The sequence below is a fragment of the Rhinopithecus roxellana genome, chromosome 5 (genome assembly GCF_007565055.1).
Source record: "Rhinopithecus roxellana isolate Shanxi Qingling chromosome 5, ASM756505v1, whole genome shotgun sequence".
In the NCBI taxonomy this organism is placed as follows: domain Eukaryota; kingdom Metazoa; phylum Chordata; class Mammalia; order Primates; family Cercopithecidae; genus Rhinopithecus; species Rhinopithecus roxellana.
The window spans coordinates 120,236,591-120,260,710 of NC_044553.1; the positions used below are offsets into that span (position 1 = coordinate 120,236,591).

Below are 24,120 nucleotides of genomic sequence, written 5' to 3' on the forward strand. Positions count from 1 at the left end.
CTGCAGGGCAGGCCAGAGAGGGCCTCACTAGGCAGAAGGCCATGTCTGGGGTTGCCTGGGGTTAGTGGTTCCCATGCAAGGCCCTTTCTGTCCCACACCGGGACTCCTCCTCTTTTGAGTTGCTGCTTCCTCCAGGCACTTTCCCCAAATCAGCCTCCCTGACTTCCAACCTGCTGCCATAATTTCTGGTCTATGCCTTTTGTGGTGATAAGAGCCAAACACAACTTTGACTTTGCCTGCAGATGTCTGGGGCTAGGGGGCAGACAAACACAGGTTAAAAACCATGATTCATCCCTGAGTGTCAATCAAGTTGACACTCAGTATTAACCATCACACCACCCTTGCACTAAAGGTATATGGACACCCACTAGGGCATGGTCAATGTCAGGAATCTGGGCCAAACAGGAACTGAAGGAGACGGTTGGCTCTAACCACTGAACCATCTGCCTGCAGCCCCCTCCCAGCAGAAGAGAGAAGAGCCTGTTTGGCCAGAGTGGAACGGTGGCAAGAAACAGAGGTACTTTCCAGAGCGCTGGGGTCTGAATGGGTCCACTGAGGGGCTGGGCCCTGATGCTTCCCGTGGGGCTGAGCGGGAGGGGCTCACAGAGGCTGTCTTGTGCTGCTGGATTGCATAGCCAGTCAGGACCCCACCCCAACAGAGGCCTCTGAGGCCTTGCTGGCCAGGGCTTTGGAAACTCTGACAGCGCCGCTTCCCCCACCTTCTGATCTCCTTTTTCTGCCCCCTTACACTCTCTGAGGGGCTGCAGTTGCAAGAACCCAGAATCTCTGTCTTGGAGGTGGTGAGGGGCGGGGGCAGTTGAAGAGGGGCTTTGAATGGAGAGGGTCTGCAGGATAAAGATTTAATAAGCTAGGAGTCAATCCAGAAGACTTCCTGGAGGAGGTGATGGTGGTGTAGAGTCACAGAGAGGGAGGAACAGGCAGTCTCAGAGGACAGCAGCAAGTCCAAGTGAGAGGCTGGCAGAGGTATACAGGACCCCACTGGGTGGGGTGAGGAGGGTTTCCGCTCCCTCACCCACTAGAGCCTCTGGCTTATCACAGGATAAGAGCCAGCTAAGCTCCAGGGGCTTTCCAGGAAAAGTGTTCCTTGGAAAGGGTGTGACCTTTTCACCGCTCCCAACAGCACCCTAGAAATGGTTTGGCCTTTCCCCTCCCGAGTTCCACAGAGAACACAGCCAGCAGAGGACACATTATCTGTTATCCAGAAATGGGTCTGATTCTCAATCAAGGGACAGCAGGACTGGTAGAGACTGTCAGGCCACACGGCTGCCTGCACAGCACCCCCATGCTTGGGGGCGGTCAGGGGGATGGCAGAGGCTGGCTGTCCACAGGCCAGACATGACAGGGAGGCTCACCGGAGGTGGCGCACTTTGGAGGGACAAAGTCAGGGGAGAGCTTCCTCTTGTTGGGCCACAAGACTCCACAAGGACAGCACAGTGACTGATTCCCAGCGCTAGAGGCGAGGCGATCAGCCATGTGTAGGTGTGTATCTATGTGTGTGTGTGTGTATTTATTTATTTATTTATTTAGATGGAGTCTTGCTCTGTCCCCCAGGCTGGAGTGCAGTGGCGCGATCTTGGCTCACTGAAACCTCTGCCTCCTGGGTTCAAGCGATGCTCCTGCCCCAGCCTGCCAAGTAGCTGGGACTACAGGCACCCGCCACCACTACCGGCTGCTTTTTGTATTTTTAGTAGAGATGAGGTTTCACCATATTGGCGAGGCTGGTCTCAAACTCCTGACCTCGTGATCTGCCTGCCTTGGCCTCCCAAAGTGCTAGGATTACAAGCGTGAGCCACAGCACCCGGCTATTTATAGAATATGACCTCAACTATTTAAACATATCTGTAAAGGTATATGTACTTTGATAACAACAACAAAAATACATACTGATAGAAACTAGTCATCATGTCAACAGTGGTTATATTAGGTAGAGAAATTATGTGAGATTTTAATTTTTTTATATTTTACTACTGGTCTCAATAATGGTTCTTTATAAGTTTTATAATCACGAAAAAAAGGTTTCTAAAGTTTTTTTGCAAAATGGGAAGTTATACTTCTTTATATACTAAAGAAAAAAACAAAACTTCCTATTTGAATACCTTTGACTTTTACTGCAGACTTACAGACCCTTGAAAGAAAAGGCAATTCCCTCCCACTAGTTCTGCTGTCATTCTCCCCATCTCTGCCTTCACTTCCACCTTGGTCTCTTTTCTACTTCCCACCTTGGCTAGTGGTCACTACCCAAAATGCTAGCTTGGCTTAATGGTTAGAATTCAGGGAAAAAGAGATCCTGAATTCCTAATCTAAACTAAGGTTATACATGTGGGAAATAATAAAGAGAAACCAGGTAGTAAATAAGATTTGCAGGACTTAAAATACTCAGACTTTAATTCCTCTAAGATTATAGTTATTAATCATGCTTTTATATCATATTATCACTTAACATTTAATTTGTAAGTATAATGTTCATGAGGAAAAGAGAAAATAGCTTGGCTTCTTTGCTTACCGAATTGTTGTTCTTAGTATCTTCTAGACATTTCAGAACTGATGTCAGATTTGGCTCATCAGAATCCACAAACTATAGTGGTGAAGAAGATGAATAGGATTCCTGTTTAGCACAGAGACACCTGTGTTAAACGTTTACATACAGATTAACCCAAATATGCAATTAAACCACATCACTAAATGGCAAGATGACCATGTTTTAAACAATGTATCAGGGGGGAAAGGCAACACATTAAAACCCATATGAGACGCTGGACTTCTGAGACAGCCATTCTCCTTGCATAGCACTGTCTGCTGCCACAGCTCATAGAAGTCAACAATTTTCTTCAACACTGGTAGGCAGCCTCTAAAATGGCCCCGATCACCCTCACCTCCTGCCATTCACACCCCTGTAAAACTTCCACCCCTGGACCTAGTGACTCACTTCTAACAAAGAGAATACAGCAGAAGTAATAACATCACTTCTGAGGTGAGACTACAAGGAGACTACAATGCCTGCCTTGGTCACCCTTCTCCTGCTCTCTGCATTGCTCCCTCTGATGGAAGCCAGTTGCCATGTGATGAGGTGCCCTATGGAGAGGCCCACATGGCAAGGTATTGCAAAAGGCCTCTGACCAGTAGCCATCTAGAAAAGGAGGCCCAGTCCAACAGCCTCTGAGATGAATCCTGCCAAAGTGAGCTTGGAGACGGATTCTCTCCCTATCCTGCCTTGGGATGATCACAGCCACCTCCAACACCTTCACTGCCTGGTGAGAGGCCAAGCCAGTGAATCCAAGGTAAACTGCACAGACTCCTGACCCACAGAAACTGTGAGATAACATTTATTGTTTTAAGCTGCTAAATGTGTTACAGAGCAATAGATAAGTAATTAAACACCATAAAATTCTAACATTTTATTCTATCACATGAACCAAGTAATACCAATAAATGCCATTACTATACATAATATTTTTGGAATACAATTACATGTGATTTTTTTTTTTTTTTTTTTTTTTTTGAGACGGAGTCTGGCTCTGTCGCCCAGGCTGGAGTGCGGTGGCCGGATCTCAGCTCACTGCAAGCTCCGCCTCCCAGGTTTACTCCATTCTCCTGCCTCCGCCTCCCAAGTAGCTGGGACTACAGGCGCCCGCCTCGTCGCCCGGCTAGTTTTTTGTATTCTTTAGTAGAGACGAAAAAGCTAATGAACTAAGCATTATGTGCTTTCACCCACTAACAAACATTCCCTCTGTTACGTTGTACTGTTTTCTATTATAAATTGGGGAAAAGCCATTATTATTATCTATTAGCTTCAGAATAACTAGGTTCAAGTCATGGAAAACAATCTTGCACAAACAACTTTTAAGAAAAACAAGATGGGCCAGGCGCGGTGGCTCACGCCTGTAATCCCAGCACTTTGGGAGGCCGAGGAGGGCGGATAACGAGGTCAGGAGATCGAGACCATCTTGGCTAACAGGATGAAACCCCGTTTCTACTAAAAAAAAATACAAAAAAATTAGCCAGGCATGGTGCTGGGCGCCTGCAGTCCCAGCTACTCGGGAGGCTGAGGCAGGAGAATGGTGTGAAGCCAGGAGGCAGAGCATGCAGTGAGCCGAGGTCGCGCCACTGCACTCCAGCCTGGCGACAGAGCGAGACTCCATCTCAAAAAACAAAGAAAAAGAAAAACCAGATAGCTGGGCATGGTCCCTCATGCCTGCAATCCTGGCACCTTGGGAGGCCAAGGTGGGTGGACCACAAGGTCAGGAGATCGAGACCATCCTGGCCAACATGGTGAAACTCCGTCTCTACTAAAATTTAAAAAAATAATAGCCAGGTGTGGTGGCGCACGCCTGTAGTTTCAGCTACTCAGGAGGCTGAGGCAGGGGAATCGCTCGAACCCGGGAGGCAGAGGTTTCAGTGAGCTGAGATGTGCCACTGCACTCCAGCATGGCGATAGATAGAGCAAGATTCTAAATCAAAGAAAAAAAAAGTTGTATTGAAGGAGAACATCATTAACAGTATATCTCTTCAATAATGATTTATTTTACTATTATCATTCTTCTCATTCCTCTCTTACTGTGTTCCAAATCTCTTTACAGGCTAAAAGAAAGTCTTCAGAATTAATCCTATTCTTTTTTTTCTTTTTTTTTTTTTTTTTTTTTTTTTTTTTTTTTTTTTTTTGAGACGGAGTCTCGCTCTGTCGCCCGGGCTGGAGTGCAGTGGCCGAATCTCAGCTCACTGCAAGCTCCGCCTCCCGGGTTTACGCCATTCTCCTGCCTCAGCCTCCCGAGTAGCTGGGACTACAGGCGCCCGCCACCTCACCCGGCTAGTTTTTTGTATTTTTTAGTAGAGACAGGGTTTCACCATGTTAGCCAGGATGGTCTCGATCTTCTGACCTCGTGATCCGCCCGTCTCGGCCTCCCAAAGCGCTGGGATTACAGGCTTGAGCCACCGCGCCCGGCCTCTTTTTTTTTCTTTGTTTGGTTTTTTTTGAGACCGAGTTTCGCTCTTGTTGCCCAGGCTGGAGTGCAGTGGCACGATCTCAGCTAACCACAACCTGCACCTCCCAGGTTCAAGCAATTCTCCTGCCTCAGCCTTCCTGAGTAGCTGGGATTACAGACATGTGCCATCACTCCTGGCTAATTTTGTATTTTTAGTAGAGACGGGGTTTCTCCATGTTGGTCAGGCTGGTCTAGAACTCCCAATCTCAGACGATCCGCCCACCTCGGCCTCCCAAAGTGTTGGGATTACAGGCGTGAGCCACCGCGCCCAGCCAACCCTACTCTTAAATAACACCACTTACTGAGTATTGCATTTTCTTCTATAAATTCTTCAGCATACACTGAGAATACACCATATGGACCATTTTTACGCTTTTGATTTTGGGGCTTTTGTATTTTGGCTAACGAAATTGCAATTAGATTTAGGACCTCATTCTGTTAGGTTAGTATTTGTCTAGTTAACTTCAGCATAAGCAAAATAAAATATGTGTTGTTGCTCTGGACTGAAACCCCTCAAAACCATATTTTAAAAATTATAAAAAAAAATTAACTGAAATCAAGTTTTTAAAACCTTTGAAGATGAAAAGATACGATATATAGTAGGTCTAAGTACCTATTTCAGTGGTTCCCAAAGTGCGGCCCTCAGACCCCCAGGTCCAAACTATTGTGACAGGAATAATAACATGGTGACATTAGCTGTAAGCATGCACATACATTGGTGGGTAAAAATACTGGTACTTTAGCACAAACAAAGGCAGTAACACCAAACTACCAGTAGTCATGGTATTCTTCACCATGCACAGGAAATGTTTAAAAAGGAAGGGTGGGCGGGGCAGGGTCGCTCACGCCTGTAATCCCAGTGCTTTGGGAGGCTGAGGCAGATGGATTACTTGAGATCAGGAGTTTGAGACCAGCTTGGCCAACATGGTGAAACCCCATCTCTACTAAAAATATAAAAATTAGCTCGGTGTGGTGGTGCATGCCTGTAGTCCCAGCTACTTGGGAGGCTGAGGCAGGAGAATCACTTGAACCTGGGAGGCAGAGGTTGCCTTGAGCTGAAATCGTGCCTATGTAACTCCAGACTAGGCAACAGAGCAAAACTCCATCTCCAAAAAGAAAAAGAAAAAGGAAGAGCAACAAAAGGTCAGTTTCGTTTAAGAACGTCTATGATAAGGCTGGGAATTTTGGCTCATGTCTGTAATTCCAGCACTTTGGAAGGCCCAGGCAGGGGGATCACTTGAGCCCAGGAGGTCAAGACCTGCCTAGGCAGCCTGGTGAAACCCCATCTCCACAAAAAATACAAAAATTAGCTCAACACAGTGGCTGCATGCCTGTAGTCCCAGATACTTGGAAGGCTGATGCAGAAGGATTGACTGAGCCCAGAAAGTTGAGGCTGCAGTGAGCTGTGATCACACTACTGCACTTCAGCCTGGGTGACAGAACAAGGCCCTGTCTCAAAAATTAAAAAAAAAAAAAAAATTTTATGATGAAGCAGTGAATATTTTACTACATCTTAATCCTTGAATATATCTTCTTAATATTTCAAATGATGAAATGGGAAGCATACACGAGCATTCCTACAGACTGCCCGAGAAAAAACCCTTGAGTGACTAAGTCATGAAGTGAATTAACCACTTTAATGGAAAACCATTTTTACTTGAAAGGATGACTGGCAAACAATGTTATTTCAACTTGAGTTTCTGGCAGACGTTTTCTAAAAAATCAGATTCTGTCATTTCAAGGAAAACAGGCCATAATAAAATTCAATAATAAAATTGCTAATAAAATTCAAGCTTTTGAACAAAAAAATAGAATTTTAGAAAACTTATACCCACCATCGCTTTCCAAAAGTATTCTGATGAGACTGATGTTAGTACTGATTAATGTATTTTGATACTGTACAATCAATTGTATCAACATGTAGAAGATCTCAGTGAACCATTTTTTTTACAAACGACCAAGGCATGATGTTATAATATCATGCAAGGGTGAAAGATCCAAAGTTCAAGAAAAACCAAGCTTCGATGGAGTATCAAAAAAGAAGCCTAGGCAACATGGCAAAACCCTGTCTCTACAAAAAAATACAAAAAGTTAGCCAGGTGTGGTGGTACACACCTCTAGTCCCAACTACTCTGGAGGCTGAGGTGGGAGGATCACCCAAGTCCCCCGAGACTGAGGCTGCAGTGAGCCATGATCACACCACTGCATTCTAGCCTGGGCAACAGGGCAAGACTCCATCTCAAAAATATATACATATATATCTACAATGATCTAAAATGGTTATCTGTATGAGATTGGCCTTTGTTCACATTTTTTCAAGCAAATATCACACCAATAAATTGAATGCAGACACAAATGGCATATCAAACATCAAAGAAATTTGCAAAAGATGCAAGACTGTACTACTTTGGGTTTAGAAATTTTCTTTTCATAAGAGCATTTATAACAATATGTGGTGAGCTTTTAAAGAATATTTTAAATATTTCTGATTTAATTTCTAGTGATAAATACCAATAGATATGCCCTACATAAACCAAAGCTCCTTGGGCCCTCAATATATTTTTAAGAGTGTAAAGGAATCCTGACCCCAAAACTTTGAGAACTGTTGCCTTCCCTTCCAGTTTCCTTCCTTCCCTAGAATTTCTTTCTTCCTTGGAAGAAGCATCCCTTTGCCCTTCTATATTAACTTATATAGTTCCATTGAGGCCAGTTTTGCTACCTCCTTCCCATCTTTCCACCTCTCTCTCAACACAAAACCTGAGCAAAGGACTCTACCAGCCCACCCCATTTCCAGTGATTAGTTGCCAGGTGGGCTAAGCCAAGCAAATCTGGGTTTTCCCTGAGACTTGACCTCTCTTTCTGGGAGATCTGGAATCACAGGGACAAAGCTGGCCACCTTAGGGCAGTCAGAATTCATCCTGCCTAATCAGGGAGAGTTCAGACAAGTTTCTAGAAAGCCAAACTACTTTCTGGAAAGTCAAAGATAATTATATTTTTTGCCATGACTGTAAGAATGCCCATTTCATTGCACACTTTCTAACATTTTTACCAATCTGATAAATAAAAGCTGGTACCTGAGAAGAAAAAAAGGCTGGGCACAGAGGCTCACGCCTGTAATCCCAACACTTTGGGAGGCTGAGGTGGGAAAATCACCTGAAGTCAGGAGTTCAAGACCAGCCTGGCCAATATGGTGAAACCCTGTCTCTACTAAAATTACAAAAATTAGCCAGGCATGGTGGCACGCACCTGTAATCCCTGCTACTTGGGAGGCCGGGGCAGGAGAATCACTTGAACCCGGGAGGCGGAGGTTGCAGTGAGCTGTGATCACACCATTGCACTCCAGCCTGGGAGACAAGAACAAGACTTCCTCTCAAAAAAAGGGGGGAGAAAGTTCCCATACAATATAATTTCTTCCATCTATGGAAACAAATTTAGCAATGAGAATTGAAAGTCACCATGTGGAAGGTTTCAAGGATTTAGGTCTACCTATTGATGTCTAAAGCATTAGTTAAGTTAGAAAAAAATACGCACACACACGCGCGCACACACACACACATACCCCTATGTATTCAGTACCAGGAAACATGACTGACTACATGGTACAGTCATCCAACAGAAAGCACACAATAACTGAAGGCAATGTAGAGAAGTAAGTTATGACATGGATCTACAATATTGTTGAATGAAAAAGCAGATTACAAACAAAAATCTGATTTTTAAGGGAGAGGAAACATACACAAGCATAGGAGAAAAGAGATGAGCAGATGACTTGGAAAGATACAAATTTCTGATAGTGGCACCTTCCGAGTGGTAGAATTATATAAGTAATATTTTCTAGTTTTGCCTAAAAAATTGCTAAATTTCCTAAGAAGGTTTTGCTTTCCATATTATAAAATAGCCATCACCCCAGGAAATTTAACCTTCAGCACAAACTCTACATAGTGTTCAAAATTTGTTCAGTTTAAGAGTCAATCTATTTTGAAAGACATTTAAAATGATGACCAATATTTAAACCTATGCATTAATATTTTTCAATCACATGCTTTAAATTTTGTAATTTTGATAAGGTTAAGCTTTAGATCCATCTTGAAAAGATAAGTGTTCTATTTGTCTTTAAAATATGACCTACAACATGCCAGATTTTAAACAGTGAATGGTGCTCAAAAATCGCAATATAAATTCAGGCAGTGTTCCTTACATAGAATGTGTAATTGCTTCTAATACTGCTCTTTTTCACCGGTTATGAAAACACAGAACAATTATCTAAGCATCTAATTATTCAGGTCCTTTGTTTCTCTTCCATTCTATTAGTTTTATAGTAATTTTAAAGCCTGTGAGGATGAATTTGTCTGTGACAGCTACCACAAAGGTTATTATAAGCAGACAAATTTCAAACAAGTTTATCACCACTACCATCCCCACCATACAACTGTCTCAATCAAGGGCAACACAATTCAAGGTTAGCCAAGACAACCTCTTTACCTGTCACTGTAATTACACCCCTGTAATTACACTGGGACACTCAGATATTTCAGAATAACCTCCCATCTTAAGATCCTTAACTTAATCAAGGATGAAGAGTTCCTTTTGCCATGTAAGGTAAACAGTCACAGGTTCTAGGGATTAAGAAGTGAATAAATTTGGCGGAGCCATCCTTCTGCATAACACAACTACTTATTTACAACAGTTCCCTAATTAAAAACCTTTAATAACCAAAACCAGACAAAGACATCACAAGAAAACTACAGAATATATCTCTATGTATAGAGACAAAAGTCCTCAAAATACTATTAAAATGAATCCAGCAACATATAAAAAAGATTGTGCAGCAGGACCAAATGATACTTATCTCAGGAATGCCAGGTTGGCTTAACATTCAACCAAGGTAGCCTGGCAACAGAGCAAGACCTTATCTCTAAAAATAAAGGTAGGCCGGGCATGAAGGCTCATACTGTAATCCCAGCACTTTGGGAGGCCGAGGTGGAAGGATAACTTCAGCCCAGCCTGGGCAGCATAGTCAGATCTCGTCTCTACAAAAAATAAATAAAAAACAGCTGGGCATGGTTGCACATGCCTGTGGTTCCAGCTACTCAGAAGGCTGAGGTGGGAAGATCACTTAAGCCTAGGAGATCGCAGCTACAGGGAGTTATGGAATACCCTGTCTCAATAAATACATAAATAAATAGCCAGGCATGGTGGCTCACACCTGTAGTCCTGGCTGCTCAGGAGGCTGAGGTGGGATGATCCCTTAAGCCCAGGAGTTCCATGATGCTGTGACCTATGATCATGTCACTGCACTCCAGCCTGGGTGACAGAGCAAGGCCCCATCTCTTTAAATAAATAAAAGCTATTTAATTCACTCAATGTTAATATATCACATTAATGAAAGGAAAAAACCCACATGGCCATCTCAACACAGAAAGATCACCTGACAAAATCCAACATGTTTTCATCATAAAAATAGTCAAACTAGGAATAGAAGGGAACATCCTCATCTAACAAAAGGTACCTGTGAAAAACCCACACCTAACAACATCATACTTAATGGTGAAACTTGGATGCTTTCTCTTTAAAATCAGTAACAAGACAAGGATGTCTGCCCTCACAACTTCTATTCAATGTTGTACCAGAGATGACTCCCAAGGCAATTACACAAGAAAAAGAAATAAAAGATCCAGATTGGAAAGGAAGAAAACAATCTCCAATTACTTGATCCTGTACATAGAAAATCCTAAGGCATCCACTTAAGTAAACAAACAAGCCAGATTATAGTTTATAATTGACCTCTGAAACAAGGCTATACTTTCAGAGATCAGTATGCAAAAATCAATGGTATTTTGATATCAATGAACAATCAAAAACTGAACAATGAACATAACAAAATTAACAATCGCATCAAAATGAATAAAATCATAAGCAACAAATTTCAAGAAAGTACCAAGTTTATACAGTGAAAACTACAAAACACTGTTGAAAGAAATCAAAGACAACCTAAATGAAAGGAATCGAATTCAGAGTCCAGAAAAATTCCTCACATTTATGATCAGTTTCAACAAGGATGCCCAAGACAATTCAATCGGGGAAAGAATAGTCTTTTCAACAAATGGTGCTGGAACAACTACAGATCCACATGCAAAAGAAAAAAGCTGGACTCTTCCCTTACAAAATACACAAAAATGAACTCTCACATTACATACCTAAATGTAACAGCTAAACCTATAAAATTCCTACATGAAAACATAGGAGTAAATCTCTGTGACTTTGGGTTATGCAAAGAATTGTTCTTAGATATGATGCCAAAAAAAAAACAAGCAACAACAGAACATTATCAAAATAGAAAATTTTGCTTGAAAGGATACCATCAAGAAAGTGAAATGACAACCCACAGAATGAGAGATAATTTTGCAAATCATGTATCTGATAAGGGACCTGTAGTCAGAATACACAAAGAAACTTACAATTCAATAAGACAACCAAATTTAAAAATGGGCAAAGGATCTGTACAGACACTTCTCCAAAGATACAGAAAAACCGCCAATAAGCACATAAAAAGATGCTAAAAATCATTCGCCATTGGGAAATGCAATCAAAACCACAATGAGGTATCACTTCACGCCCATTAGGGTGCCTATAAATCAGAAAGTCAGATAACTTGTGTTGGCAAGCATATGGAAACACTGAAGTCCTTATACACTGCTGGCAGGAATGTGAAATGGTGCAGCCACTGTGGAAAACAGTTTTGCAATTTCTCAAAATGTTAAATACAGTTATTATACACCCAAGCAATTCCACTCGTATATGCCCAAGAGAAGTGAAAACATATGTCTTCACCAGAACTCGCTGTTCACAGCAGCATTATGCATAATAGACCAAAAGTGGAAACAACTCAATTGCCCATCAACTGGTGAATGGATAAATAAAATGTGATATGTCCAGTCACTTGATTGTCATTCATTAATAAAAAGAACAAGGTACTCTAACATGAGTGAATCTTGAAAACATTATGCTAAATTAAAGAAGCCAGTCACAAAAGGCCATGTATTGCATGATTATATATATATATAAACTTTATATATATATATGAACTTTCCAGAATAGGTATGTCAATAAAGACAGGAAGTATATAAGTGGTTGTCACAGGTTGAGAGGATCAGGGAATGGCGAGTGACTGCTAATGGGTAGGGCACTTCTTTTGGGGGTGATGAAAATGTTCTGGTCAGACAATGGTGATTGCAAAACTGTATACACATGAAAAACCAAAGAATCACACGCATTTAAAGGAAGAATTTAGCTTGGCGTGGTGGCATGCACCTGTACTCCCAGTTACTCGGGAGGCTGAAGCAGGCCTGCTTGAGCCCAGGACTTCAAGGCTGCAGCGAGCTATGATCACTGCAGTGAGCTATGATCGCTCCACTGCACTCCAATGAGGATGACAGCATGAGACCCGTTCTCTCAAAAAAAATAAAAATAAATAACCCAAGGTACTCAGTTCATAGGCAAACCCGCTGGTAAACATAAACTATCTCCAAGTAGTCTAGAAAGAAAATGAGCACATAAGATAACTTCTAAAAACACACATATATTTCTTTTTTTTTTTTTTTTTTTTTTTTTTTTTTTTTTTTTTTTTTTTTTTTTTTTTTTGAGATGGAGTCTCGCTCTGTCGCCCAGGCTGGAGTGCAGTGGCCGGATCTCAGCTCACTGCAAGCTCCGCCTCCCGGGTTCACGCCATTCTCCTGCCTCAGCCTCCCGAGTAGCTGGGACTACAGGCGCCCGCCACCTCGCCCGGCTAGTTTTTTTTTTGTATTTTTTTAGTAGAGACGGGGTTTCACCGTGTTAGCCAGGATGGTCTCGATCTCCTGACCTCGTGATCCGCCCGTCTCGGCCTCCCAAAGTGCTGGGATTACACACATATATTTCTTGACATGTTACATTTAACATAAAAATCAGCTATGCAGAAGTTACATGAACATTTTATGTTGGAAAGGTAAATGACTATTACTAATACAGCAGTATATTTACGTATTTATGTATAAATGCATAAAACGAAAAGCATCCTCAAAATAAACACCATCAGTGGCTCCTCGGTGGTCACAAAACAAAATCCTCACACTTTTGTCTTCCTTCACAATTGAGCTTTATCCATCTTTTCAGGCTTATCTCCCATTATTACCTGACACAAACTTGGGTGGGCCAGTTTCCACTGACCATCCCCCCACTATTCATCCAACACTATGTTCACTGCCTCCCATTCCTGACCATTTGCCTTTTGTCTTCAACTAATTCTGGGGACATTTTGTCCAACTAAATGATCCATATTCTTCAAGGCCGGAATCAAGTCCTATTACAAATATATTTTCTCACCCTCTCCAGAGCATAGCAACCCAGCAACTACTGGCCTCTCATAGCTCTAACCATCCACAACCTGAAGCTGGCTTCTCATCAAATGGGCACTTTTCACCACCCAAATTCAACTAATTCACTCTTACAATAATAAAGAATAGTCACCTACAGCCTACCTTTTCCAGCCTTGATTCAATCATTCAATTTTATCTTCAAAGTCCCTCACTTTAGGAAGATGATATATCAGCTTTCACCCAGAGTCTAAAGAAAACAGCACTCTTGCCAATGACACAGTTCCACCTACTTGCAACATAAGGTAAATCACAATGGCAGTAGGAGGATCTCCACACTACTTTTACAGGAATGCACTGCAGGTAAAAAATAAGAAGCTACAGGACTGTTTTGCAGGACAATTTGTTTCATATGTGCGTACTATCGCCCTGACTAAATTAACTCTCAAGTCTTACAGGTATTATTTGTTTTCAGTTCCATGCACAGATTAGCCATTTAGTATTTACTAAATCAAACTCAATTTCTGAAGTGTCTTACATCAATATATTCATGCATATATGGCTAAAATTTTCCTTGAGAATCTATCACGTGAGAGTGGGAGCTTATTATAACAAGTAAACAGAACGGATAAATACAAAATGAAAAGAAATCTCATGATTTGCTCACATGTAAGGGAGATTGTTGTGGATTAAGTTTCATGACCCAAGACACTGAAACAGAAATGGAATAAATGAGAATAAAATCAAAAGTTGTCATCAAAAATACATAAGCCACCTAAAGTCCTAGGGGTCAAGCATAGCTCTATGAGTACAATCCCGTCCCTGAGATTACCATATGCCCAGCTGTATACTATACACTAAGAGATTCAGGAAGGACGCGGGGTCAGGGATTGATCCCAAACTCCATCTTTTCAGGGGGGGAAGAAAGATCTTCCAATTGAAAAATAAGGACAAAAGGTTTCACTGTCACAGAAGTTTGAACAACCAACAGGATATTTAAAAGTTATCAAAGCAAAACCATTGTACGTTCACGTATGTTTTTACCTAGTCCCTCAAACTCACAAAATGCTGTTTACTCAGGGACTTCTTCCAGTCTTACTAGGGAGCCTGGAAAGTGAGGGGAGGATTGCAAGGGCCACTAGAAATCTCTTCCTCAACTCCCCTTCTCTAAGAAGGGAGGCTACAGCTTGCCTCTCTAACCACTAAAAGGCATGACCCTCCGCAGAGTTAATAGCTGGATTCCCTGACTGTTATTTTCACTAACTGAATTCTCATAAAAATCTCATTAAGATTTAGAGAAGGCTTCCAGGGTTGAATTGCTGAACATTAAGAATAGCGTGTTCTTAAAAGTTGAACTTGGAGATTGGGCCAGGACTTCATCTAGGCTATAAATGCTCATAATGGTAGGTCCTTTACCAAACACCCTGAATTAGAGTATAAAGTGATCTTATTCTCTTAAGAGTCAGAGAAACAGAACCAAGTGACTGTTTCTATAGTGACTTGGTTCTGTTTCTATAATTTGATCTGAGGAAGTTTCTTACTCACAATAGGTAAATGAAGGCACATACTAACCAGCAATATAAGCAACAGTATAAAGTTTCATTCATATATGCAAAAAAACAGATGAAATCCCAAACTGTGTTCTAACAAATCACAAAAGCCTCACTAACAATAAATTGAAATGACCAAATGTTTGGACTGAAAAGCAATGCCTTGGTAGCCTAGTCATGCCTAACTCAAATAACAGAACCCTCTCGATATTAAAATCCTCATAGATCTGCCACAGATCAAGCTGTGTATGTCTCAGATCAAGACTTTGCCAAAAAGCAGTTAACATACACTTAAGAGGGAAAAAATCTACATCAGCCTCCTAAATGCAATCATCTCCACACCAGTTGCAGGCCCCAAGCTTCAGTGTGTTCTGCTGGACAACGCAGTAGAAAGCTGACAAGCAGGTGGCTTTCCCACACTGACTGAACCACCTCCGGGCCCATGCCCATTCATTCTCTGGTCCACCCCATGAGCTACAGCAGACCTCCTGGCTCAGGGTACTCTTTCCTTCCTGACTGCTTTCACTTAATGACTTTGTACTTTTTGGTGCAAAAATTATCTGCAGAAATCCACACTGAAAACCAAGCTTGAGAAAGGCAGCAATAACCAACCAACATTTTTACAAGAAGAACAGTCCATTTCAAGCCCATCAGATTCAAATAGCAAGCATGGATGAAAATGAAAGATTGAAAGGTTTGAGGACCTTCTCAATGTATTAAATATCCATTTAATTTACAATTAAGCTCACTGTGCTCACTGGCCTTTTAATCAGCTTTCCAGGTCCTGCTCAGACTTGCGTAGGACATGGAAATGAAAGAACCCATAAATTTATGGACCAATCTACCTTAACTAACTTGTCAAGTGTTCCTGCATCAAGCAGAAGAAATATCAGTGAAACTGATACAGGAATTAACACCTTGTTAATCCATAAAAATTAAAGGAGCAGTATCTGGCTTCCCTGGGCCACACTGGAAGAACTACCTTGCACCACACATAAAATACACTAACACTAATAATAGCTGCTAAACTTTAAAAAAAAAAAAATGCAAAAAAAGAAAATCTCACAATTTTTTGTTTGTTTGTTTGGAAATGGAGTCTCACTCTGTCACCCAGGCTGGAGTGCAGTGGCATGATCCTGGCTCACTGCAACCTCTGCCTCCTGGGTTCAAGCGATTCTCCTGCCTCAGCCTCCCGAGTAGCTGGGATTATAGGCGCGTGCCACCACGCCCAGCTAATTTTTGTATTTTTAGTAGAGATGTTGGCCAGGCTGGTCTCGAACTCCTGCCTCAGGTGATCCACCCGCCTTGGCCTCCTAAGTGCTAGGATTACAGGCGTGAGCCACCATGCCCGGCCAATGTTTTAATGAAGTTTATGAATTTGTGTTGGGCCACATTCAAAGCCTTCACAGGCTGCATGCAGCCTGCAGGACGTGGTTGGACAAGCTTGGATCAGAGAAATCTACAAAGACAAACTAGTGACCTAGCAGCCCTCTGATCTTTCATGATTTCCAAGAAACTTAGAATGACTATGTGTAAAGACGACAAACATCAATTTAACTGAATGGTTCCCACCACACTGGAAAGAGGAAGCTGAGCAAACTCAGAGGACTATAAGAAAGGGCTGATGTCATCTGAACTGTTTGAAATTATAAACTCCTCTAAACATATTTCAAAGCCAGAACTCCTAAGAGTTGTTCTGATACACGGATTAAAAGAGGGATGACAAAGTGTCTGTCCCCCACACTGGTCAAAGGGACAGGACATTGTTATGCTGGCAACACAGGCTGCTGAAAAGAATTTATCTGTCAAAAGGAATCAAAGTAATGACCCCAGAAGGCTCCAGAAACAGACTGGTAATTCAGGTTGCTTTTAGACTTCCCCAATGCTGGCACACAAGGAGAAAGAAAAAACTAACATTTACACAGCATTATATTTTATATTACATTTAATCCCCATTAAAAAGATACTATTTCCCCTACTTCACTACTGAAAAAACTGATCTTTCAAAGGTTAAATTATTTAACACCAAGGTCAAAGGGTAAGTTGGAGAGACCAGATTCAAACCCAGTCTGATGTTAAAACATGTGTTTTTCCCCCCACATCATAAGAGGATCTCCTGCTAACGACCTCAAATCTAAAAACTGACTTGCCCTACACCTCGAGCCCCCATCCTACAAACTCTCCCTGAAGTTGTTAATTCAGCTGTCATTGTGCACCTACAATGTGCCAGACACCATAATCCTCAAGATTCTGTAGGTACAGAAGGAACAGACAAAAATCTCTACCTCCATAGATATTATTCTAGGGGTACACAGGTAAATAAAACATTAAAATAAATAGCTTTCACACAGTAACAAATTCTATAGAGAAAACTAAAACAGAAGGAATAGCAAATGAAGGAGATGCCATTTTAAACATGGTGCTGACGGAAGGCCTCCCTGAGAAAGATATCATTTACCCCAAAAATAAAAAAGCAAGTAAGAGAAAAAACAGGTAAAAGATGTTTTACCTTTTAAAACACCTTTTACTTTAAAAGTAAAAGGTGACACTTAAACTGGCCACAACATTGAGAACTCAGGGTTCTGAGGCAAAACCTCGCTGCATATAATGCGTTAACTTATTTTATACATTTAAACAAACTACTTAAGAACTGTGTTCTAAAGGAAGGAGCATATTACAGGAAGGGAGTTTTCGGTCAGAGTAAACACACTTAAAAACTAAACCTATTGAAAGACCAAGACCCACTGAAAGTCTTTGCTTTGTCAGATTTTTGACCAAAAGGAAAATTAAAGAAACACACCATGCCCATCCAGTGATTTCACCGAGGAATTTTAAGAGAGAAAATCCTACTTCTTCCTCACTGAGTAGCCAGTGAAATGACTGAGCATATTCACAAGTTCACTGGGGCTGCTTTCAGGTAACACAGGGACAATACATGACAGAGACAGTGGAACCCTACAGGTTGCCTAGTATTTGAAAGACTGTGAAGAGGAGGAAATGTCAAAATTCAAAGTCTTAAATGATGTGGTTTTAAGTATGTTCATCAATTTCACCACTCAGGAGTAAAGCCAGCTATAGTTGTAAGGAATCAGAAATTTGAGGGGTGTGAAATAAGCAGAAGCACACTAGTTAAGGATTTGTATTCTTCCCACATTTTCCACTTTATTTTATAATGCTGAGAAAAAACAAATTTAATAGTTTTCTGCTGTATAAAAGAGACACATTCACTTTATGTCAAAATAAGAGTCAATTTTAATACAACTATCTCAATTTATAAATTAACATTCTCCCCCACTGCCCACACATAGTAAGTCTTTTACGGTGTTGATTAGAGAAGCAAAAGTTGCTGCTACAATTCTCTTCCTGCATTTTAATATAAACAATCATCAGTCTTTTCTTCATAGAGTGCAGTGTGGACACCATCATCAGAATGTACCAGCGCTGAGTGAGCAAAGTTTACAAAGAATAGCAATATCAAAACTTTGGAGATTTTTGAAATTCATGCTGCCTGCAAAGAACTATGTAAAAACTCAATCACTATAGAGGACCACACAGTAACTCAGGCACGAAGTTACATGGTTGTGTGATTGGTTTGGGAGAAGGAACAGAAAGCACTTCCACCAACCTAGATGCCTGACCAAAATTAATGCAAAACCTCAGAAGCTACAAAAAAGTTTATATACCTAAATTAAAATTGGTGTCCACAGCAGTGGTCAGCAAAGTGCCTGTGGAGCGCAAATTGGTAAATATTTTAGGCTCTGCAGGTCATATGGTCTCTGTTAAACAATATGTAAATGAATGGGTATGGCTGTGTTCCAATAAAGATTTATTTATAAAAAGAGGCAGCATGTTAAATCCAGTCAGCAAGCTATAATGTACCAACCCCTGGTCTAACACTAACCAAATACCTCTTAATAAGCCACAAAACAGTGTGTCCTCTTGGGCCAGAAGCAGTGGCTCACGCCGGTAATCCCAGCATTTTGGGAGGCTGAGGCGGGCAGATCACCTGAGGTCAGGAGTTTGAGACCATCCTGGCCAACATGGTGAAACCCTGTTTCTACTAAAAATACAAAAATTAGCCAGGCGTGGTAGCAGGCGTCTGTAATCCCAGCTAATGGGGAGGCTGAAGCATGAGAATCCCTTGAACCCAGGAGGCAGAAGTTGCAGTGAGATGAGATCGCGCCATTGCACTCCAGCCTGGGCAACAAGAGAGAAACTGCATCTCAGAAGAAAAAAAAAAAAGGAAATAAAAGTATACAAAGTGAAAATGAAGAAATTAAACTGCCCTTATTTGGCAGTGACATTACTGTCTATGCACAAAATTCCAAAAATCTACAGAAAAGCTTCTAGTACTAAAAATGAGTTTAGCAAGGTTGTAGAATCCAAGGTCAGCATGTAACATAAAATCATCTTCCTATATCCTAGCAATGACCAACTGGAAATCGAAAAGTATCATTCACAACAGCACCACAACCCATGAAATAAATATATAAGATTACAAAATACATGCAAGATCCAATTGCTAAAAACTACAAAACACTGATGAAAAATCTAAGAAGGTCTAAATAAATAGATATACCATTGTCATGGCTCGTTATTAAAATGTTAATTGCCTCCTAGATTTCCAGCTTCAATGCAATGCCAATCAAAAACCCAGCAGGCTGAGCATGGTGGCTCACACCTGTAAGCCCTACACTTTGGGAGTTCACGGTGAGAGGATCACTTCATCCCAGGAGTCTGAGACCAGCCTGGGCAACACAGAGAGATCCTCTCTCTATAAAAACAAAAAAATTAGCCAGGCATGGTGGTGCATGCATGTGAGCCCAGTTACTTGGGAGGCTGAGGTGGGATAATCACTTGGGTCAAGGCTGCAGTGAGCAGTGATCCTGCCACTGCGTTTCAGCCTGGGCAACTGAGTGGGACCCTATCTTTCTTTCTTCTTTTTTGAGACGAGGTCTTGCTCTGTCGACCAGGCTGAAGTGAAGTGGTGCAATCGCAGCTCACTGCAACCTCCATCGACCGGGTTCAAGCAATTCTCCTGCCTCAGCCTCCCAAGTAGCTGAGATTACAGGTGCCCGCCACCATGCCCAGCTAATTTTTCTATTTTTAGTAGAGACGGGGTTTCGCCATGTTGGCCAGGCTGGTCTTCAACGTCTGAACTCAAGTGATCCACTCGCCTCGGCCACCCAAAATGCTGGGATTACAGGCATGACCCACCGTGCCAGGCCATGAAACAAACTTTCTTCCACCCACAGCTTTCTCTTGTCTCCCCATTTACAGCAGTAAGACAGCCTAACCTGGGAAAGACAGAGAGAGAGGGAAGCTACTTCCAAATGGATGCCTGTCCCCATCAGTAATAGCCAAGTCTATTCAAGTGCTAGATGTTAACTTTAAAAGAAGGGAACATCAGAAGTCCAAGTTTCAGACAGGCACGGTGGCTCACGCCTGTAATCCCAGCACTTTCGGAGGCTGAGGCGGGTGGATCACGAGGTCAGGAGTTCGAGACCATCCTGGCCAATATGGTGAAACCCCATCTCTACTAAAAATACAAAAGTTAGCAAGACATGGTGGTGCGTGCCTGTAGTCCCAGCTACTCGGGAGAGGCAGAAGATTCGCTTGAACCTGGGAGGCGGAGGTTGCAGTGAGCCAAGATGGCACCACTGCACTCCAGCCTGGGTGACACAGTGAGATTCCTTCTCAAAAAAAAAAAAAAAAAAAAAAAGTCCAAGTCTCTTTGCCTAGCTTTGTCAGGAATGTTTTTACCCTCATTCTGTGTCACCAAATACAATTTTTAAAGCTTTACCCTCAATCTATAAGTTTGATCAAACATAATGTTTAAAGGTTTACTATAATCTCTTCATAAAACTATAGGAAAGATGGAATAAAATATACAGAAAATGTCCTTAACAGGTAAATATTTATTTTTCTTTTTTTATTGTTATACTTTAAGTTCTGGCATACATGTGCGAAACGTGCAGGTTTGTTGCATAGGTACACATGTGCCACGGTGGTTTGCTGCACCCATAACTTGTCATCTACATTAGATATTTCTCCTAATGCTACCCTCCCCTAGCCCCCCACCCCCAACAGGCCCCAGTGTGTGATGTTCCCCTCTGTGTGTCCATGTGTTCTCACTGTTCAACTCCCACTACAGATAAATATTTCTAGAATGTATCTACTCCATCGGGTACTGTAAGTATTCCAAACTGTGCTGGTATAGCCGCTTTAAATCACTGCTTTCTTCTGTAAATGGTAGCACCTTTAAAGTGTTATCTTGAAGGGGAAGTGAGTGATTTGCTCATGTCTCTGTACTGAACCAACACTGTTAACACCCAGTCCAGTTCTACCTTAAACAAGTCTGAGAAATACAGACATAATCCACACTCGTTATTTGTCAAGACTAAGGTAAATTAAAGTTGGAACTAACTCATATCCTCTTATGACTGATGTACTGAAAACAATCCATCTCTCACCATTTCCTAAATACCATAGTCACAAAGAGCTCTACCCCACCAAGCACTCTGCGAGTCCCACTCTCAAAGGAAGACTCACAGGTGACTGAGAAGATAAACTCGCTATTGTTTCCATTATCCTTCAGTTTACACGACCTAAGAAATGCATTACCATAAGACTCACAAGTCTCAGGGCCCCTTCTTTATGAAAGAAATAGCTAAGCCCCTATACTCAGAAGCATCAGACTTTTAAGAATGCTTAAGTCATGTAAAAACATATCAAAATTATTATCATTACAGCTACCAGGAAATAGCTACCTACTTCATGTTAAATACTGCAGTTAAGTACCTCACAGTTTCATTCATCCCTAAAAACACTGCAAAGCATGTTACTAACCCTTATGGAGTAGGAAACTGAAGCTCTGAGAGGCTATGCAACTAGTCAATGGAAACGTGGGGATCTGAACTCTACCTAGCTCCAAAGGGTGTACGTTTTTCTAAAATGTCTAATTTTTTTCCAATTTCACAATGGAGGGAGAGTTGTCACTACAATTTTAATAATTTCACCAGCTGGGTGGGATGGCTCAGGCTTGTAATTCCAACACTGTGGGAGGCTGAGGTGGGAGGATGGGTTGGGTTCCCAGCTGACAACTGGGAAACAGTGAGATTCTGACTCTAAAAAAATAATAATTTCACCAAAAGGCGGGGGACAGATTTCTAAATCGGAATCTCTTGTTGAAATCCTTAGAGCACTAGTTAAGCCCCACTTCTTTAAATAAATAATAACCGACAGATTTTTTTTTTTTAAGTTAGAAATCCTTTTAAAGTAAATTTCATCACAGATCTGCAAGTGAATTGGCATTCTGGACAAGTCCCCAGTTAGTGGCTCTATCCTGTGTACGCTAGCTACCACTAGACAGTAAAAACAATTTACCCAATTCAAACACACACTGTGCCTGCACTGTTAAGACTACTGGCAAAGAGGGTACAAAGCTAAGTAAGGTCTATCACAGCCCTCAAGGAGTTAAGGACTAGAGAAGGAGTCCATTTATAGTACAGTATGTGTGCAGTTACCATTTAGTCAAGGCAAACCAAGTGTAAGAAATCCTAAAACAATAGTACCTACAGGATAACATGCCATCACCGCCCAGAGAAGAAAAGCAACTGGTGCACTTGTCCAGTTATGTTGTAAACAGTACTTGCTTACATTGTGTCCCTCCCTGACAACCCCTTCCAACCTGTCAACCAACCTCCTTCCCCACAATCACACACACACAACCACACAACCAGGAAGGGAAGCCATCGAGCGAGTATTGTGAATCCTAAAACTGGCTCTATAGTTTTAAAGTGCAACGCCTGTGCCTGGAGAAAATTTGTCTTTAGCTTCATCAGGTGAAGAAAATTGGTTTTATAACACGAGGCCCACCAAACCAGAAAAGCCCAGGAACGCTTCTCCACATGACTCACTTAGCACGAGAAATCACTCACAGCAAACTGACACACACAGTATTTCTCAAATTTTTCTTTTTCATTTAGCAGACGGTAAAGGAACACAACTGAAGTTAACAGTAAATGACACTCTGGCTATTTTGTTCATTTGTCACTATGAATGACAGACATTTAAGCTAGTTCCATCTGGGGAACTGAAATAGAATCATGTGCATATAATAAGCCACACGAACAAATTCAGTGGAATAAGTGCACCCAAAACTGGACCAGACTTGTACTTAATGCAGCCTGCAAATCCCCAAGAGTCCACGACGGAATACAAGAACAGTAACACTGGTTTCTCAACTGATCTTAGCTCCTTCACAAACCTGCCAATAATGATCTTTCAAGAACTGCACCGTTTGTCCTCATCTGGGCAATCCAATGGTTTAGAAAAACTGAATAAACTGCTTCTTCGAAAATTAAAACAATGCGGGGGGTGGGGGGAAGTAGTAACAACAACAACAAAAAGGCACACTGGTTTTTACTCTACTGAAGCAATCAACTCTCCAAATAACTTCATTAATGAGTGTCAGCAAAGAATGCACACCAAAATACCGCTCAATCCAACTTCCATTGTGAATTCCTGAGTTCACAGAAGGAGCATTAAATGTGACGGTATCACTCTGCTATAAGAACTATTTTCAAAACAAACCTATCTACCCCCTTTCTTGAGTTTAAAAAACAAAGAGAGAGGAGAGAAAGAAAGAAAGTTTGAGGGTTTTTCCTTTTTTCAATTTCACATACCAGTTTGCCTTTACAAAAAAAATAAGATTAGTCTCAAAGTATAGCTGCAAGCTGCACACGTCTCCTGGGTCATTCGGCTCCGAGCGGCGGGGTTTCAGCCGGGCCGCGTCTCGGAGAAGCAGCGGAGACCCCAGCAGGCGGGCGCCATCGGACAGGTTTACCGTCCGCGTCGGCCACTGGGAGCCGCTCCCTCGCGCCCGCAGCACTTGTTCAGGGCGCGGACTCCACACGGCGGCCGCCGGCCCCAGGGGAGGAGTGAGCTCGCCCCAGCAGCGCCAAACAGGAGACCCGGGGCAGGGTTCGGGTCCATCCGCAGCCGGGCGCGCCCCCCACCCTGAAAGCTGCGACGGCCCCCAAGTTGGGCTGCGGGAGTGGGAGGCGCGCCGAGCCCCAAGCAAACAACGCGGGAGAAGGGTGATGCGCAGAGAGGAGGGGTCCGCAACGCTGAGGTCCCCGCGCCGCCCGGCTACCCGTCCGTCCCGCCTGCCCCCGAAGCCCCGTGCAGCCCCCGACCCTCCACCGGGGCCCGCCC

At 42.2% G+C, this 24,120-nt stretch overlaps 1 pseudogene; it reads right to left on the minus strand.

Annotated features, from left to right (window-relative positions):
* Positions 1-23,898, minus strand: part of LOC104660855 — a 34,690-nt pseudogene extending 10,792 nt beyond the window's left edge.
* Between the last annotated feature and the right edge of the window lie 222 nt (positions 23,899-24,120).